We start from the raw sequence: 18,969 nt of genomic DNA, 5'->3' as shown, positions 1-18,969 counted from the left end.
TTTCAGTGTGTTTAGTACAAACATGTAAACCAAACCAATTTTTTTTTTGGTTTTATTACAACTTCAAATTTTTAAAGAACTAATGATGCTTTTCGTAAACTTTACTAAGACACGAATGACATGAAATTGTTAAAGTGTCTATAATTAAGCCAAAAAAAAAGTAAACTCTACTCAAGTCCGCCGAAGATGAGTAAATTAACGTACAAAAATCATTTGCAATCATCTATTCAATTTTTCCTAAAACTTTTCATTGTTATGAGATCTTTGTGAATCTTTCCATAAAAATAAGTTGATCTACAGATAAGCTGAATTACGTGAATGCACTACTTTTATTACTTTCACTACCTTTTGTTAACAATTCATATTTATTTGTTCACAAATTCATTCGATTTTGTGGTTGGACTCTTCAAACCCTTTTTCCCGTATATTTTAAATATTTTCTTTAATTTTTGTGCACATTTTTCAAGCTTCGACTCAACATAACATGATTTTTCTGAAAAAAGAGCACCTGATGAGGTTTGAAAATTATTCATTCTGGACCAATGTAAAATAATTGTTATTAGATAGATGTTAAGCATATGAATCTAACCACAAATTTATTAAATATTATCATAAATCAATTCTTTTTACTTTTTTTTTCACCCGTATATGTAGGTCTACTTTTTCCTGAGATTCGTAAACAATGTTTAGTAAGGAATAGAATATTTTGATCTTAAATTTCAAATTCACTGCACAATAATCGTGAACTAAGAAATAATTCATGCTCGAGAAATATTTCCACAACGATGAATTATTACATACATGGTAAACTTAAAATATTCTGAATATGAAACTAGAACACTTTAGAGCAACCCCCGATTTTTGAAAAAAAATCTCAACTTTTTACGCATTTCTCACATGGAATTTAAATTTAGATACTAACTCGCTTCTGAGAAACAAATAAGTCATGATGAAACGAATGAAATTGAGAATTTGATAAGTTCATGTAGGTTAGGAAAAAAGGATCCACACATCTTTTTCCCGGTTTTGATTCGAAATTCCAGGTTTTTTCTCGGTTTTTCCGGTGAAATCCGGACAACCGGGCCGGACCGGACTTTTCCTAAATTTTATTTTAAATATCAGGGCAAACCCGGATAAAATCAGGCAACCTGACAACCTTAGTTTAGTCTCATCCCGTATCATCGACGAATGTCAGCATGGATTCCGTTAATAGAGATCAACCTTAACGAACATGATGGTGTACGTCCCAGTCATCAGTAAGTCTCTCTGTAATAAGAAACAAGTCGATGCAATTTATGAAGACTTTGCCAAGGCGTTTGATCGACTGCCGCTTAAATTGCTTATCGCTAAGCTTAAAAAAATCGGATTCCCCAGGTGGTTAGTCATATGGGTCGAGTCATACCTTAAAGATAGAACTGTATTCATCAGGCAAAGTCATACGAAATCTCAAACCTTAGCCGTCCCTTCTGGAGTACCACAAGGGAGCCATTTTTGCCCATTGATTTTTAATTCCTTTAAGAATTAACTTTGCGCGCTGATTAATTCGAAGATAATCTTCTGTGCTGACGGTTTGAAAATGTATCGCTCTATCACAGATTATAATGACTGCTTATCACTACAGCAAGACCTTGATTAGCTTGTTGATTGGTGCCTAGTGGATGGAAGAACGGACGTGAATCCTTAAAACATGCAAAATCTTGACATTCACCAGATGCAATATTGAGTTAACCCATTTTGTTGCCGAGCGGTTGATTCAGTCCTTGAAAAGGTTGAATCAAAACGGGATCTTGGATTGATCCTAAATAATCCGAATTAAGACTCACATCCTAGAAGGGATCTTGCTTCTGATTCTAATTGAGATATTGATCATTATTTTATCGTGATTCTGTTCATGATTCTAATCTTGATACTGATTCAAATTCTGGTTCAGATCTTTAACCCTCATCCGTCACTAAAATTCTTACCCGTTACAGTCCCTGAAGTGTCAATTTGACACTTCTCAGAGCAGCGATTTCATTTGAATTTAAAACAACTCAATTTCTCTGTATTCTTTTGGTATAACTGAAGAAATGTCTTTAGCTTTGAAACAGTTTTCCATTATTCTTTGATTTTTGAACTTTCCTGGAAAAGTTATCATTCAGTCGATCATACTGGTATTTAAAAATGTAACACATCGGAGATTTCCTCAGATTTTCATCCACCATAATTGTGCCGCTCTCAAAGGATGAATCCCGAAGGACACTTCCGATACAAGATCAATCTATATTTGCACTCAATCTTCGCCTTTTCACAGGAGCCAGGCTGCTTTTATGTTATGGGATATGCTGGCAAAGCACGTACCCCGGAGCCATATGTTAGGTGCTTCTGCTACTGAGAAGATACATGAAGGACGACGAGTAAAAAAACATCGAAAAAAGGATTATGAAAATTCAATAACTTTTCCGATGGCTTTCCCAATACTGTGCTGGGTGCTGGGGCTTTCCCAGAAAAAGCGAACGAACGACATGCTAACAATTGGAGCTTAGTTTGCCGCCACTTCTCGACTTTTCGATGAAGAAGACTACACAGCAACGATACATGTTGGATGTATGGAGCAAGCTTATGATATCCTTTGTAGGCACTAAACTAAAGTGGCACCTAGATTGTCCCGATTTTAGCTTCAGCTTCTACCTTCCGAAAACCCATCCACCCATTCACAACAAACCCGAAACCACCCACCACCACACCCGTTTCTATTCAAGCAGACATGTTGGGATTTATTTATATTTCCAAACGGGCAGGTCTCTGGGCCATATCGGCAATTATATAGTTACTTTTCTCGAGTTTGGGGGTGGTGTTGTTGGATCACCGAAAGAGAGAGTGAGAGAAAGAGTTTTACAAATGTTTTGGTGCTCCTGCTTCGAAAAAGATGGAATCATAACCAAAGCTCGCGTTAATGGCTTTAAGCCTTGTTTGTGAAAGAGAGGGTGGGTTAGACTGGTTTTGTTCTGTAATTTATAGGTTGGGTGTTATGTTTGAAAGTTTTTTATCCACCGATGTATGAAAGTTGATTGTATGGAGATAACATTTTTGGAATTCCAGCTTAGGAGAAAATTTGGAAACAAATAGGCGAATGTTCAAAGTATTTCATCTGAAAGAAAAATTAAGGGTGATAACGTTAATGTGGTGTATCTTGTGTGTTTTTCTCGCTAACATTTAGATGAGATTTTTTCTTATTAAATGCACCTTGTAAAATGAATCATGTCGAATTTCGAAAACCGACCATATTAATTTTAGTTCAATCGGACTTCACAGCGCTCAAAGATTCGGTTTTTTTCCCTCAAAAATTATCAAACGAAATTAGGAGAAATCTAAATTTTAATTTTTGCATAAAACTTTGAATTCTGGTGTTATTCCGAAAAAAACTTTTTTTTCCCAAAAATAGACATTAAATTTCAAGAAGCACTAAAAGGTGAACTCAAAGAAAATAAGGAAATTCAAAGTTTCAAGTTTGATGCCAAATGACTTAAAATGCATAAAACGCCGAGATCTGGTTTTATCTCGAAAAAAACCTGCCGGTTTTCTGTAAAACGACCGTCCAAGTCCGAGAAAATCGATTTTTGACCAAAAAAAAATTTGTTTAGATCATAGGTCGGCAACCTGCGGCTCGCGAGCCGCATGCGGCACTTTTGATGTAAAGCTGGGCTCTTTAGCTCACTGCGCTAATAATATGTATATATTTTTGATAAAATACTTTCAAAATCGTGCGATAATTGTGTCTTGTGACCTGGCACACGGATTTTTATAGATCCGGAAGAGAATATTAACATTGCAACCACTTTACTGCCGTTCTAAGCAAGATTGTCACATGTGGAAAAACGTGCAAACGAGAAAAACGCGATTAAAATATCAGCCATATTTCCAATTTTTCTCTCAAACTAAAACTTCACCGTCAGTTTTTTCGTAGTGAACAGTTCAAGTTTATCATTTTACAATGTTTTCTACCAAAAAAAAACAGCAAATTAGAGCCAAAAATTCTCCGTGTGACACTTTTGCGTAGAATCAGAACGCACGCCGATGCTAGTTCTGCGAAAAACTGTCACACGGCTACAGTTTTCTATCATTTTAAACTCATGCTAAACCGTAATTTGAGAAATACGTTTCTCTTTGTTTATAAAAATGTATAGTTGAGTATGGATCCTGTAAGTAGTACCTACCGAAAAATGTTTAGTGAAAATTTCTCTGAATCACTCAAGGCTTCTCGCTCTTCCTCTGCCCTCTATTTTAGTGTTCTTTTCAGTGAATAACATTAAATTCAACAGTTTGAACTTATTTTAAGACAAATTTTTTGATAAAATTTGCATTTTTTATAGAATTTTCTCTAGTGTGACATTCTTGCGCAGAACTAGCAACATAGAGACAACCACCTTGATGAAAATTTCGTATAAATTCAGAACAAAGTATACTTGTTTGTGTTTTTATTCGAAAGTTAACACTAAAAGAGACCGTTTCCAGCAAAAAAGTGAAAATGACCCAAAAGTCACATGGGACATTCTTGCTTAGAACGGCAGTGTAGGAACAAGCGGAAAAAAGGATCAAATGGCAAAATAGCATTTTTTGAAGCCTGTTTTTTGCCTTCCGTTGTTATTGAAGCACGAGGGAGATCGAGATTTGATTCATCATAAACCGTAAATGCAAAGAATAACTATTGTTTTAAAACATCAAAAATTTAGATAAAACAAAACGTGTGTATATTTTATGTGAATCAAACACAACAGTTGAGCTGTAGCTAACAGGAAAATCAAAGTTAATCATTTACAAAAAAGTAATTCTGAGACAGTCTCTATTTTGTTATCAAACAACGTAACCCTCATCAAATTTTTAAGCATTCGTAATCTTTTTTTATCTTCTATGAAAAAAGGTTAGTTGAAATTTTCAAAATTGTATAAAAATTAATCAACCGTTTCGAAAATTATTTACAACTTTGACGCGTAAAAACATACAAATTTTGGAAAAAACTATTTCAATTCTATCATATTAATTTGAACTAAAAACGATAATTTTAATGTATCGGAATACAGATAATAGATAAACCAGCTTTAACTGGGCTTGCCCAGATTTTCAAAGAAAAAAATCGGAATGCCGAGCTGGTCCGGTTTCCTGGATATCGAGGAAAAAGGCTCGGGTTTTTTCATGATTACTAACAATTTTTACGAAATTCCAAATTTTCAACCTGTTTTAGTTAAAAAATCACATGCAGTTTTTGAAATTGTGAGAAAATTGTAAGATTAGAACGCCGCTGATGGGCCTTTGTTAATTTTTCAGCTTTTATCTTACTTATTTATAGAAAATACGTAGATTTTGGCTGGATTTGCCCAAAAATTACCCGATTTTGAGTTTAAAATTGAGAAATCCAATGCCCGAATGCGCCCAGCCTGGACACGGACAGAAAAAACTTGGAATGCCTTCTCAATAACGGGTTAAAAAGTGAATTGATAAACAACATTCAAATAAAAAATTTCAAAACTCGAGAATTACAAATTAAAGCTTTCAAACTCGAATCAGTATTGAGAAAGAATGAAAATTTCAATTCAGAAAATCCCTTGAAAAACTTAATCACAGGCTTAATACTTGTAATCAATAACTTAATTGACCCCGAAGTAATTTTAATTAATAGTATGTATGCAAAACATTAAACCTTTGAAATTTTAAACACATTTAAAATTTCAGATGTGATGCCTGCAACTAATAGTTATTAAAAAAAAAACACAAATTTTGCACGAAGTTTCCGAAACGGAAATATTTTTTTTTTCATTCTCGATTAAGAGTTCATCACCGATTTATTTTTTTAATTTCTATTTTGAAACTTTAAAGTATCCTGTAACTGATTTTGCTAGATAAAATCACATTATGACAGACTTGATTACACACTGGTCGGACCACAATATTTTTTAACAGCAATCTAAGCTGGAGCCAGAATTTTTAAATAATATACAATGTATTGAATTCGTTTTTTCATTGAATTGGACGCACAATACTGAAGGACTTAAAATGCTGTATTTATTTAAAAACTAGAAAATTGCGCCTTTAATTAGGCAATGGCAATAGGGTAGTAGTCACACTTTTAGAATTCTCTTTGTCTGATACTTTAAAACTGTGAAATGAGAACTAATATGGCAAAAATAGTCGTCAGACCTATTATCTTTGGATTTTGCTTGATTTTTGCCTGTGGTCAATTAAAGATCAAGTCTCCTCTAGTAAAGGATCAAGTGTTCTTTAACTTAAAAATATCACTTTTTTCATCTCACAAAAATACTTCTATAATTTATCTTCTTATCTATGGGTTCGTGTATCGTTCCAAATTTTGGTTCATATTAACTTGAAATCAGACGCTGTCAGAAAATGCTAAAAACATGTGACATAAAATAAGATTTTTGAATTTTCCGGATGCATAACATTATGAAAACACTCTCACTTGATGCCATGAATTTTGAAAATTTTACCAGTTGTCAGGAGCATAATTTTTGAAGAATACAATTTTCAGCTACACAAATTTTAGTAGAACTTTACCTCATATTTCTAGATTTTGAAAGGATTAGCTAAATCCAGGGGAAGTCATAAACAAGTTGACTTTTTTTTACCGAATAAATAATAAATATTCTTATTATTTATGTGAATATGTTTATATCTTCCTCTTCACATCATGTAAACTAATCATTAAAGCTGTATATGGATTGAAAACTTTCTTGACAAGATATTTGTCAATGTATTAAAATTGATATAAAGCTTAGTTCTTTTAGAAATGGGACAGTTACAAATGCGTGTATCTCAAAAACCATTCGTGTGATCTAAATACTTTCTAAGAAGAAAATGAAGGTAATCTTATGAAAATTTATGAAAAAATTTGAAAAAAAATATTTATCGCTTTTTGTAAGAAAAAAATCTACTTTATTCTTGGTACCTCCCATCGGTCGGCGCACACTTTTTTCAGTCATGATATTGATCAGTTTTTCAAACTCATACTTCGTCTAATCTGTATTTAAGGTGGCTACATCCTCCTCCTTCAATTTCTGCTACTTTTCGGACCAATACTTTTTTTTTTAAAAGAAACTGAGGGCAATTTAGTGGATACAGCTGTTTCGAAATTTATAAATTTGATTATTTTAGAACCACTTTTTGGGCGTTTTAATGGAATTTTTGATGGCAAAATCATGCAATAACGAAGTAAAACTATCATGAGATTGAACTTTAAGTATTGTGGGTAAGTATAGATCGTAGGCTGCGAAGGGTACATAAAAGATTACTCTTTTTAGGCTTTTAAAAACAGTAAAAACCATAGTTTTCGTTTTGAAAATTGTTGTGTTTTCCCACAGGATCAGAATTTTGGCAAATCATTATATTTTATACCAAAGAACCAGCAAATACATACTTTAATATACTCGGGACCTTGCCATGAGCAGACATGGTATATGATTCAAACGCTGGAATTTGTTTCAAATCGGGTATTTCATAAGATTTTTCGTTCATCAGAAATAATCTGTCCCATAGCCTCGGAATCGGCTATACAGCTTACGAGCTGTGGAATTAGCAAAAAAATGTTGTTTGAGATAAGGCTTGAATGACTCATTACCAGGCAACACTTTCAGCTTATCGGAGAAAAAAAATCAAATTTCAGCGATCTACCCTTAGTTTTTCAATTATTAAAAATTAAAAATGCTAGTATGAGACTTGACTTCCCTAATGACCCTTAGCCGAAGTTGCCGATCATATGTTTCACTCCAATGCGTGATTTTAACTTTGTGGACATTTTTGACAGTATTTGCATACTTTTCCACCACTCATACACAATAATTTTTCGAATAATCAACGGTTTTGTCAGCTATCAATTTGATAAAGATGGATTTTGAATGAACTGTGCAAAATTATTTTTCCCTTTTTCTCTTGCATCGTAAATATTTCCAAAACACGTGAATTTGAAATTTTGAAAAAAATAGGTCGGTTAGTACTTTTTACTGGCAACAAAATGCTGTCAAAATTTTGAATGTCCGATTACTAGTAAACGAGTTATTAGCAAATGAAAGTGTCCCATTTCTAAAAGAACTAAGCTTTACCATGTTAAAGAGTTGACGATCCAGAAGAGAACCCGTACTTAATGATAATCAGAAACAGATTTGAAAGAAAAAATCCAAGAGAAAAAAAAACTCTTATGGGTTTAAAGTTATTTTTGTAAAAATAATGTTCATTAATCACTCGTACATTTAGATTTTTTTTATTGGAAAAAAGACAAAAATCTTTAATGTGGCTCTTTAAAACTCTGAAATTTTGAAAATTTGAACTTTTTGGCTCTTCCGACTCAAAAGGTTGCCGACCACTGGTTTAGATAAATAACTCCAGGTCTTGACGTTTCATGCATTTCTAAGCCAAATGACATCAACATTAAAAATGGAATTTCCGAATTTCCTTTGGCTAATTTTGAGGGCCAAAAACCGGAACTTTGAGCTTTTTGAGGCACCCCTAAATCAAGTCCGATTAAGCTGAAATTTTGCACAGGTCTGCTTTTTGGGCTTAAATAACAACAAACTTAAACTATGGTCCCTTTGCGAAATCCGACATAACCTATTTGGCTGTCACCATAATGTACGTACGAAGGTAAATAATACTTTATTTTTGAAAAAAAAAAATATGTAGACATATTTGAAAATGGTTTTCTGCGTTTGCAAACTATTAAGAATAGTCAAATGAGATTTACGATAGATCAAACTCTTACTTTTCGATACATAAGATATTTTAGATTATTTCAAAAATTTAGTATAATTTGCCTGATTTAAAAATATTTAAAACATCTTTTAAAATTTTTGAGACTTTATAAAATTCCTACTAATTCTCAAATATGTTTAATTTTTTAAGTAATTTTTTTCAGTGTTAGGGACATTGAAATGTCAACGTCAAAAGTAGGATTTTTTTTTTGTCAGAATGTCTTCAGTGCGTATCCGCTCTTTTTTTTTATCGAAAAACCTGGCAAAACCCTGGCATTTTATTAAAAAATAGTCGACTAAAAACCCGGGCAATATCCAGGCAAATTTGGTCAAAACCCAGGATAAACTCAACAAAAATCAAGAAAAAATAATTGAATTTTTTTTCCTCAACTTGTTGGCAGATTTTAAGTTTTTTTAAGAGTTCTGAAAAAACCTTTCATGATTATTTTTAAAAAACTTGATCAAAATATTTCGTTTTGGATGCATAAATATAAAAAATTACTACAAAATTTGTTCTTTTATTTGTTTGATTTGGTAAATAAAGTGAATAAAACCGAGTATAATCCGGATTTCTTTCAATTAAATCTGGCCAATCAGGCCGGACCAGACTTTTCCCAAATTTTGGAATAAAAATCCGGGCAAACTCTGATTAAATCAGGCAATCTTGCAACTTTATCCTAGAGACCTTTATTAAGATTTTTTTTTTAAATGGATTTTAGCTTATTCTTAAACACATTTACAAATTTGGGCTAATTGTGACAAAGCATTAAAATGAACCAGTTCTGTAAAATTTAGATGTTTTTCAATAACTTGAGATATTTTGAGATTATTTGGCCAGTCGGATTGGATAAAATTGGTTCAATTTTGATATATCTTTAAAACGTTCATAACATTTTTCAATTCCAACAATTTTCCAAAAATTTTTACTGGTCAAATCTGGATATTTTCAAGAATTTTCTAACATCATGATTACTAGAATTTTATGTAATTTAAAATTTAGGGTAATTTCCACAATTTATTCATTCAAATCTTTAATTTTGCATCATTACTTTTTATTTGGACGCACCCTGAAAGCCCAGGAAAAAAAATTCTCTAATCATACCTGTGTAAATTTGACTCGCCTCGATTTTTTTTTAAATTTATAGTTTTAGAATCCTTGTAATGTAACTCATCTTTTTTTTCAATTTAAAGCAATTTCATATATTTTAAAGAGTGTTGGCATAATAATACATGTTTTTTTTTTAAATTTCTGGTAAAAACGTTTTGAAGTTTTGTAGAATTTTACGAACTCTAACAATTTTGTATGATACGACCTTTTAAAAATTGCGTTAAATTTAGGAAATTGCGAAATATTTGGAAATATTTTCTATAACATTAACTTTTAATAAATTTAATAATTATAATTCTTTCAGAAAAAATGATCAACATAAAAACAATTTTTTTACTGTTTTAATAAATCAAAACTGTATTAACTTAAGATGGTTTGTAGAATTTTACAATAAAAACCATTTTAAAAATTTTGAAATTGTTTTATGATATTGATGACTTGAAATCTGAAATCTGAATCTTAAATCTGAATCTAAAATCTGAATCTGAAAACTGAATCTGAATCTGGAATCTGAATCTGAAATCTGAATCTGAAATCTGAATCTGAAATCTGAATCTGAAATCTGAATCTGAAATCAGAATCTGAAATCTCGAAATGAAGAGTTAATCACCGTAAATTTGTTTAATGAAATTATTTTATCGGCTATATCGGTGAAATTGCATATTCTTTGAGAAAGAATATTTAAGAATTGAAAGAATATAGACGGATAGAAGATTAGAATAAGGTGAAAGATGTTGAAAATGAGCGGGAGGGTAATTTTAATTTGAAAACTTTTCATCACATTTCATCGATTTGTTCCTCACGGGCCTACTACCTTGTAGTGGTTGATACAGATAGAATTGTAGCAACCACCACGCAATAGTAGGCCTAGCGTGGTTCGTCCCACAAGCGGAAACTTGCAGTACGAACGGAAAAAACGATTAGGGTGAGTGAGCCTTAACTTGGCATGCTCCTTATCTTGGCATGCCAAAATGCATTTTGGTAATTTGTATGTCAAACATATGCCTAAAAATATAAAATAAATCAAACATTAAAGAAAATCGCATTTGTCTACATTCTGCATAGCATTTGTCCGCAATTGAATCCAAATAACTGAGTAATAATTTTTTTTCACATGACGAACTGGAAGTAAAATTACGATTATCGGAAAAAATCTGAAATGAACCTACCTTGCTAGTGCATCTGCCACCTTCGGATCGATTTAAAAACACACTTCTCTATGAAAAAATCACTAAAAAATACCGTTGGTTACAGCAAAACGTGGCAAAAAATATAAAATTATAACCTACTTCAAACAACGTACATATTTGATCTAAAATTGAAGAAAATATAAACATTTTTTTCGCCTAATCTTGGCATGAAATTCCACTAATTGAGGTTTGTATGTATGTGTGAGAACGAAATCAGCAGGCAGACGGTAGCCGGCAGCCGGCAGCCGAATCGTCGGTTGTTAGTGCACAGTGGTCTGGAAATTTAAAACCGGTCGAAAGTAAAAAGAATGATTGAATTGAAATAACTTAAAAATACCATAAATGTATTTTGGACTCTAATCAATTTATTTATCTCACAAGCGTATTTGGCATCTTAGTTGGAATTATAATACTAAAAGTTTAGCTGCCTTTTTTTTTTGGTAAATTCCTCTCAACTTAGGGGCACGAAATCAACAGGATTCGAATCCGAATCGATATCTTGGATCTCAACGTTGAAGTAACTTTATCCATACCCATAAAAGAAATCTACAAATGGAAATAAGGCCCAACGTATTTTGATTTCATTTTATTTGTGCTGGAGATGAACATTTGCTGTTTATCTATGTGTCGCTTTGAAAGGAATGATTACAAAGTTCAAATTATGACATTCTTAATATTATGTTTATTAAAAAAATGTAGTTGCATTACAATGTTGGAAAATTATGTTATTAAGAGCTAAATTTTATTGTTTTCAATTTCATGTGAAATCAAAAATAATATTTTGACCAAGTTTGTTTTATATTATGGATCACTGTGCATCAGCAGAGGTGACGACGTTTGTTTTCCGTAGGAAAGGAATATGCGAAGGAAGCGCTGCCGAGTTTGGATGATGATTTTGCATGAGTGCGAGTGGGATGCAGCTTGAATTTCACCCAGCTTGTAAATTTGTTGTTCGCTTTCATTGGCTATAGTCCCCAAACGAACGAGTGAGATGCAATCTATTTCTATCAGGCTGGCTGGAGTGAGCGATAGTTTGTCTTGTTTTGCTATCCGGGTGTACGCAAACGATTGCTAGAAATTCCTAAGGGCGACATTTTAAATATGTAGGTATGATTCAAAGAATCGTTCGCTTACTTGAGTTTTAGCTTTAGCTTGCTTCTTGCCTCGGCCATAATGGTTTTTAAAATGTCTCTCCTCCTTTTATGGGATTGGAATAAAAAAATATGAACATTCACTATCGTATGTTAACTTCAATGGAAACAGATCTATCATGATTTCATTTTAAAAAATTGAACAAACGATTTGTTTGCTCGGTTAATAAACATATTTATGTTAACCAATGCAATATTATGGAACCTATTTGTTCTAGATTGTCATTCTGATAATAGAAATTTTAAACACACCAAAAACTGAAACAAACAAATGAAACTTTTTTACGTAAGATTATAATTCTGCACGCAAATATCAATTCTAAAAAAGGGTTGACATTTCGTACTTTCGACTTTTTGAAAACAACACAGAACATTGTTGTGCTTCCTTCCAGGATATTATCAACGAATTCGTGGGAGCTGTTGTTGTATTAGTGAGGCAAATTTCTTCTAGAGGCGGCCAATTTAAGGGACTCATAAAGGGCCACAATTCGGAACGGGGGCCACAATAAAGAGCATTTCAATCAATAGTTTAATCAGGTTTATATCAAATTATCCACCGCTTTAAAGCAAGGACATATTTTTACTACATTTCAGGCTAGTAAGCAATCATATTTGTCGAAGGACTTTTGAAGGTACATATTACAGAGAGACTACAATCATGGGAAATATAGTCAACCATGCATTAGGGGCCAAGTTCGGGTACATTTACCCTAATTTTACTAAACAAATTTACGGTGATTAACTCTTCATTTCGAAAATCAATACTTGGCTAAAAAGAAAATAAAAAACACATTTCATTACATCGGTAGATAGCCTAGTATCGGACCATCGACCGTAGCGCGAATAGTCAAAAAAACCGACTAGACCGCACGTAATGATACAATACCGAGAACCGCATCTATCGATAAATGTGTCTCGGTCGTATTTGAAGCTTTTCTGAGCGATCACATTTCATCTTTTTGTTCGTTCGTACTGCAAGTTTCCGCTTGTGGGACGAACCAAGCTAGGCCTACTATTGTGTGGTGGTTGCTACAACTCTATCAGTATCAACCACTACAAGGTAGTAGGCCCGTGAGGAACAAATCGATGAAATGTGATGAAAAGTTTTCAAATTAAAATTACCCTCCCGCTCATTTTCAACATCTTTCACCTTATTCTAATCTTCTATCCGTCTATATTCTTTCAATTCTTAAATATTCTTTCTCAAAGAATATGCAATTTCACCGATATAGCCGATAAAAACATTTCATGAATCTGAAATCTGATTCTGAATCTGAATCTGAAATCTTAATCTGAAATCTGAATCTGAAATCTGAATCTGAAATCTGAATTAGAAATCTGAATCTGAAATCTGAAAAACAACTTCACGGAACAACCTTTCTGAGAGGTCTTCAAAAAGCTTATCGGAGTTTCATATGGAATAAAAAAAACTATTTAAAACTTCCTTTTATTCTCCAAGGAATTGTCCTCCAAATCTTCCCAAAAAGTGAACGCACAAAACCCCAGATTTAAAAACTCCTCCCCGAAGAATGAAAGCTTACATCGCACAATCGAAAAGCTCCGGGAGCAGTCAAAACTCATAACAGCAAATAATCTTACAACAACTGTTGCCCGGCTGCCCCACAAACTAGCTCCGGTGGAGATGATCCAATTTGCATGGCCATTTCTCCCTAATCCAGGGATAGTCAGAAAAATAAAAAGCCATTCTCGGTGGAAGCATATTTTTGCTACTCTCCCTCCAAAGGTGCTGGTGCTGCAGCTTCAACTTTCTTTATTGGAAAATATCCATCTTTTTGAATGCTTACGGGGAAGGAGAGATTTTGCTATGCTGTCAAAAAGGATTTACGTTTGAATTTGGTTCGATAGAAATGGATGATCCATGTGTTGCTTGCTTAATCGAAAGAATTTTTAAATTTCAAGGAAAATTTTTTCATATGATCCGAGAAATGAAGAAGGTAACTGGAGGCTCAATTTCTATTCCAGCTAAAGAATGTATACATAAATAACTTGAACATCTAGATACAGAAATATGGATTCGAATTCCTTCACATAACAGTTTGAAACCCATCAGAACTCAATACAAATTTCCAGGTAAACAAGCTTGTAAGAGTTGAATTGAGAATTAGCTCACCGACATTCTTCACTCAGATATTTGATCCATTAATATTTTGATCCTACCGATTATTGTGATGTAAATATGATAAATTCGGAACACATAGACACATTCATTTATTTTAATTTCCTTTTGCTCCAAAATCATTCCTTAATTTTAATATCGAAATATATGATTCAAATCGACCATTTTCAAATCCAACGTTTAAAATTAGCTATTTTCAAAACCCAACTTACCTTTTTTTGGTCGGAAGTAGGAAATTTCCCTCGACTATTTTGAGCTTCCGAAGCAGGACTTCTCAGACGTCGTCAACCAACTGGAAAGGAAGATAAGATAGAAAAAAAACACAGCATAAGAAATCTAGGTTATTAAATCGGGGGCTCCCAAAACTCAACATCATCGAAAAACAACCTAATCATCATCATCAAACATCCGGCCGGCCGCCGCCGAGATGTCACGTAGTCGTCATTCCGATTTCCCTGAGGCCGGTTTTTTTAAGGTTATGATTATTGAGGGCTGGCTGAGTGAGTGGGCGAAAAACTTTTCCCACGACACGACGTCCGGTAAGAAAAAATAAACCGAAACAAAGTTTGGCGCTTTTCGCAAATCTCAATTTGCTTGGTCCCTCAACCGATTAGAGTCAAAGCAAATATTTTATTTCGGAACCTTCTCGGGGTGATTCCCGAGTGACAGTATTTCAGTCAGTTGTCACCAGCAGTTGAAGTCCAAAGGCTGATGCCAGATGATTAACTCAATTGATGGAGACTTGACTAAGTTGAAATTGAATTCTGTTAATCTTGAGACCCTCGAGATTAGCTGACGTAAAACCTTGAAGTCATCAGCCAAATATCTTAAGGTGATTTACTGATAGGTTGTTTCAATTCCTCAATCTAGAATTCTCTTTAAAGATCCATCGTTTCCATTTACATTTCATTGCTGAGGGACTTTCCAAGCCAACATCGGCCTGGGCGTTATTCACACCTTTACTGAACCGAGTCGTTCCCTTTTTGTGGTGATGAGATTAAAATATTAATTAGCAATGTGGATGCTATGATGATGATGATGATCGGTTGTGGTTTGATGAGCCACCACCGCCGTATTCACGTGGCAATTATTTTCCAAACAGCAACAACCTTTGGGGGAGCTTTATCGAATCGGAGCAGTGGCTCCAGAGAGTGAATAATTTTAAAATTTAACAACGCTGTAATAAGAACCGCTAACAGGAGTCATTCGTGGTTTCATGATTGTAAGGTGAAATTAAAATTCGTTAATGTTATAGGAGATGAAAAATCGGAATGAATTTCAGATTAGAACTCAAAGAGGATAGGAAATGCTCGAAAATAACAAAATACGCAAAAAAAAACAGTAAAAAAGCTCGAAAAAATGAAGAGGAACAGATATTACAAAACAAAATTAATAATAATTAGACAGCAAATAATATTCAGTGGGTAGAAAAGACGAAACCAAAATGAACCAACGAAATAACGAAAGCGAAATAAATACAAGAACGAATCAAACATAAACACCGAGCTGACAAATGACAAAAAAAATTAAGAAAGAAGACAAAATTCAATAAAAATAATGTTATTTTAAAAATTAACAATCAATGGTAAAATCACTATATTGAAAAAAACAACGGAAAACAATAAGAAAAAAGGCAAAAACTGGAAAAGGAACAACATTACAAATGTGACAAAAATGACATAGAAGATTAAAAAATTAAAGACAAAAAAAACCAGATAATGCAAAAAAAAAAAATTAAAACAAACAAAAGTAACAAAAGACAAAAATAGCCCAAATGACCAAATCAACATGAAAACAAAAAAAAAAATAAATAAAATAAGACCAAACTGCTAAAAAACGAACTATATCAAAATGAAAAAATAAAAAAAAATAACAAAAATAACAAAACTTAAATAAATGAAAAAATTGCAAAAAAGGAAAAATAAAGACAAAATAGCAAATATGACAGAAAAAACAAAACGACAGGGTTGACCAAAATTGACAAATTAGGGAAAAAAAATTACAAAGGCTGAATAAGCCATATCGATAATAAAAATCCCTCGAAAATAAGAAAATTTACAAAATTGACAAAAAAAAAAATCGTTGATGAAAATGACAAAATTCACAAAAATTTCGACGATGACAAATATGATTGAAATTAATCGAAATAAAAAAAGTGACAGAAGAGACAAAACAAACCAAATTGACAAAAAAGACAAGAATAACTTTAATGGCAAATATAAAAAAAATAACAAAAATGATAAAAATGATAAAAACGACAAAAATGACATAAAGCCAAAAAAAAGAAATAGTCAAAAAATCACAAAAAAATTTAAAAATAGTAAAAAAATGTCAAAATAGACAGAAATGGACGAAGTGACAAAAAATAAAACTGAAAAAAAAAACAAAATGACAAATATGACAAAGAGATAAAAATAAAAAAATGACAACAATAAAAAAAAAAAGACAAAACAGGCATCAAAAACGCTAGTGACAAAAATTACTAAAATAACAAAAATTACAAAATAGCAACAACGATAAGAAAGACAAAAATGACAAGAATGATAAAATTAACAGAAATGACAAATACAAAAATTAAATAAATAACAAAATTACAAAAATGACCGGAAAAAATGAGATAAACGACACCAAGAGAAAAATGACAAGAATAAAAAAAAAGACAAAAATGACCAAATTGACATAAATGATAAAATTTACAGAAACGATTAAAAAGACAGAGAGTGTAAAAATGACTTAAGTGTCTACAAAGAAAAAATAACGAAAAATAAAAACAAAAATGACAGAAATGACAAAAATGACAAAAATGACAAAATGACAAGAATGACAAAAATGACAAAAATGACAAAAGCATAGCATAGCATAGCATAGGGTGACTACACACATCTTGCATTGGCTGATACACGAGGTACAACTGATAATCAAGAGCAACGCAAGATGCCAAAATGAGTATCTGGATTCAATATTCATTCCAAGTGCTGCTCTTGAAGATCAGTGTGGTACCATGATGCACACCGTGACAAGTCAATGTAATCATAGAAGGGATTATTTGAAACAGCAAAAATAACTCTTTAGGTGCAGAGAACTCATACGACCCATAAAGCTGTTTCAGAAAGGAATGGAAGGGATGTTTTAGTGGGAAATCCTACATGGCAAATAGGATGGACAAAATATGTTTAAATATAATCAAAATAAAATGAAACAATCTCACCAAAGTCCATTGATAGGCGATGAGGGAAGGAGGCAGCGTGGGTTGATTTCTATTTGATGGTCCTGTTGCACTAATGATGATAATCCCTGCACCTTCAAGTCACTGTTGTTTGATAATCCAGCAAGTGCTTATGGATGATTTTTCGGGATTTGATTGCTTCTTTTCTTCTGCTGATTTTTTAACACAATCGTCACTGCTATCCTTACACAGATTTCGAAAAAGAAGCTTTTCAACAGATAAAAATCACAATATATTCACGAAAACAAACGAGAAAATTTCGAGGTCGGAAAAAACACATCCGTCCTCTAGCAGTGCTTGCTTTGATCCCATGACAAAAATGACAAAAATGACAAAAATACCAAAAAGGGCAAAAATGACAAAAAGGACAAAAATGAAAAAAATGACAAAAATGACAAAAATGACGAAAATAACAAAAATGAAAAAAAAAGACAAAAAAGAAAAAAATGACAAAAATGACAAAGATGACAAAAATGACAAAAATGACAAAGATGACAAAAATGACAAAAATGAAAAAAACGTCAAAAATGACAAAAATATCAAAAATGCCAAATTGACAAAAATGACAAGAATAATAAATATGACAAAAATGAAAAAAAGAGACGAAAAAGACAGAAATGACAAAAATGGCAAACATGACAAAAATGAAAAAAAAATGAAAAAAAAGGACAAAAATGAAAAAAATTAAAAAAAGGACAAAAATGAAAAAGAATGACCAAAATGAAAAAAAAAATGACAAAAATGAAAGAAATGACAAAAATGAAAAAAAATTAAAAAACGACAAAAATGCCAAAAATAAAAAAAAAATGACAAAAATTACAAGAATGACAAAAGTGACAAAAAAGACAAAAATGACAAAAATGACAACAATGACAGAATGGAAAAATTGGCAAAAATGACAAATATGAAAAAATGACAAAAAAGTCAATAAACGACAAAAATGTCATATATGAAAAAATGACAAAAATGAAAAAAAATGACACAATTACAAAAAATGACAAAAAAGAAAAAAAAAATTCAAAATGACAAATATGACAAAAAAGACAAAAATGACAGAAATGACAAATTGACAAAAACGGTAAATATGAAAAAAATGACAAAAATTACAAAAACGATAAAAAAGACAAAAAAGACAAAAATGACAGAAATGACAAATTGACAAAAATGACAAAAATGACAAATATGACAAAAATGACAAAAAGGACAAAAATGACAACAATGACAAAAATGACAAAAATGACAAAAACTACAAAAATGACAAAATGACAAAAATGACAAAAATGACAAAAATGACAAAAATGACGAAAATGACAAAAATGACAAAAATGACAAAAATGACAAAAATGACAAAAATGACAAAAATGACAAAAATGACAAAAATGACAAAAATGACAAAAATGACAAAAATGACAAAAATGACAA

At 32.1% G+C, this 18,969-nt stretch overlaps 1 long non-coding RNA gene across 1 annotated transcript in view; it reads right to left on the bottom strand.

The window, feature by feature from the left end:
- LOC129743605 (uncharacterized) overlaps window positions 1-18,969 on the bottom strand; it is a 63,737-nt gene that overhangs the window by 18,175 nt on the left and 26,593 nt on the right. The window contains exon 3 of the long non-coding RNA XR_008736626.1: window positions 14,534-14,613. This is a non-coding gene — a long non-coding RNA (uncharacterized LOC129743605). The remainder of the gene's footprint in view (window positions 1-14,533; window positions 14,614-18,969) is intronic.

This window comes from Uranotaenia lowii, chromosome 2, assembly GCF_029784155.1.
Source record: "Uranotaenia lowii strain MFRU-FL chromosome 2, ASM2978415v1, whole genome shotgun sequence".
Taxonomy (NCBI): Eukaryota; Metazoa; Arthropoda; class Insecta; order Diptera; family Culicidae; genus Uranotaenia; species Uranotaenia lowii.
Note: the sequence above shows the minus strand (reverse complement) of the source record. Positions and strands in the feature narration are given on the sequence as shown.